The sequence below is a fragment of the Brassica oleracea genome, chromosome C1, assembly GCF_000695525.1.
Source record: "Brassica oleracea var. oleracea cultivar TO1000 chromosome C1, BOL, whole genome shotgun sequence".
In the NCBI taxonomy this organism is placed as follows: Eukaryota; Viridiplantae; Streptophyta; class Magnoliopsida; order Brassicales; family Brassicaceae; genus Brassica; species Brassica oleracea.
The window spans coordinates 3,758,078-3,760,685 of NC_027748.1; positions in this window are offsets into that span (position 1 = coordinate 3,758,078).

Sequence of the window (2,608 nt, forward strand, 5' to 3'; positions counted from 1 at the left end):
TCATGATCCTCGCTTATATTCATAAATTCAAGTGCTACCTTGTATGCAAATAAATCATCTTATGTCGACATTCCTTATTGGTTCCATTATGTTCCAGACATGATATAATCGATTGAGATTCATTATTATCAGGACCTTTAATACTTTGCAGCTTGGCGTCCCAAGCTACATTGTTTGGTACCTGTACCTTAGAGTCGGCCGGTCTTATCTCCATGTCTGGTATGATTTCCTTAGTAACCTCAGATTTGGATTTTGATTATCATCCTTTGCACCTTTCTTTTGTTTTCGAGGATTTTTATCTTTTGGAACCTATTGATCTATCTTGTATAGACTCTTAGACATCAATTTCGTTGGTGCTTTACAAGCTGGTTTATATATGACTTAGTCATTTTTTGGGTCAGCAAACGTGTCTGGCATTTGATTAGCTAGCTTTGTAAATGTATAATCTTTGTACGTCTATTTCACATTCTTTAGTCTGAGGATCTTGGCAAGACAATGATGGTCAATGCCATTTTATTTCTCTTACCAGCTTATTATTTTCTCCCTCTAATGTTGAATAGTCGGATTCATTAAACTTGCAATCCGTGTACTTGACCTCACCCATATTTGGCTCAAGGTACTTCATTATTTGTGGGAGATTCATATCCAACATATATCCTCATCCTCATCCTTTTCTAAGGATCCATCTTAGACGGCACATATATATGTGGTGGTTTATCCAAATATCTCAAGATGGTATATGTCTGGCTCATAAATTTGAGATGAGAATATCTATGCTCACTTAAATGGTCTGATGCTTATTAGTTAAGATGAATGTAAATTCGTGTGTCCCCAAGCCTTGGACTGAGATTTTGGACCTATGGGTAATGGCCAATACAGATTTATAAAAGGATTCAGCCAAGCTATATATAGTATGGACATGTGCGGATTTGTCCTCACTGCCCCCCTCATGGACATACTATAATCTTTAAGTGCTTTGGTACATCATGGCCTAATGAGTTTCCCTTGGGTTCATGCTACACACGTGAGATTCTATGGGATAACTCTTTGTGCCCTTTCCAATATCAATTTCGCATCATGTTTTGGACCAGGATGACCAATCCGGTCATGCCATAAAGTGTATAATTTCGTGGGTAAATCATTCTGGTTACCATGACTTTTGCCTCTATCATACTGATCTTGGCATAGTCTAGATCAATAGAGAATGCAGGTATAGTCTAGACTACTTTTCTATGGCCTTGGGCGATTTTCATAACTCTAAAGGAACTTTTGTTTCCTTTTGCCCATTGTATCATTGTGGAAACCATTCTTATATCTCTATATAATCTCAATGGGTTTCTCTAGGTGAATATAAAGCATCTAAATGCTTGCCCTTATACATATCTGGCCATAGACCTTAATGTGTACCATACCCGCAATTTATAAACTCATATTGGTGTTTTTTTAATAAAATCATTCATTCCTTTTATTAAGTTTTAATAAAACAAGTTCGAAGAAATGAAAACATAGAAATGAAAAACACCAAAACAAAGAACACATAATTTAGATTACAAATGTCGAAATCAATCTTCAGTCTTTTAGACAATCTGAAGTTTCATAATCCATAATATCGTCCTTCTCATGATTGAAGTCATTTTCACATCTTGGTAAGTCATATGGGCTTCAGGATTCTTCCCTTTCTACTCTTTTGATAGAGGTCAACAAGATGCTTGGGAGTCCTACAAGTCTTAGCCCAATGATTTCTCATACCACACCTATGGCACACGGATTCGTCTAGTTTGGTCGAGTGTTGGGGTTTAAATGATGAGCCACGGCCGGGACCGTGACCTCGTCCAAATGAGCCACGGTCTCGTCCATGGTCTCGACCATTCCCTCGTCCGCGGCCAAAAGATCTTTGACCGCGGCCACGTCCATTCGATTTGTCTCGACCACGGCCATGTTGCCTGTTTCCTTGGACGTGGTTGGACTCTTTATTGTCCTCTGTCGTGTGCGCTTCAGGTAGTGGAGCTGATCCAAGAGGTATCATCTGACTATTTCTCATCAGTAATTCATTGTTCTGGTCAACGAGCAAGAGACAAGAAATAAGATTGAGAAGGCCAGACTCCACTCTTACAGGCCAAGACAGCCTTGAAGGCGGATGCAGTGTAGAAACTGGTTTCATGGAAGTTCCATGGATGGGAAGTTGGTGCGACCCTTGAATAGATCTTATCAATACTGGAGGTATGTGATAGGACAATGATGGAGGCGTGCCCTGGAGGAGCATGGCCGTCCATGATAAGGGAAGGCACATGATCTAATCAGATCATGTATAAGGTAACCGGTTTTATGATTACCTTTTGAATTACAATTCTGTTGACTGTGGAATTGATCATGGCCTGGGACGTCCTTGAGGAATATATATATTAGGAATGATTATGATGTATTCTGTTGGATCAGACTTGATGACATTAAACCATGGCCTTGGCCGGTTAGGAGAAATCCTCCATGGCCTTGGTTTTGAAGGTATGATCGGATCTCATAGTTCCTGAATGACTTGAGGGGATCTGATGATTGATTCTTCTTAGTGGGTATTTATAATGAATTATCATGATTTTTATTGGGTTTTATC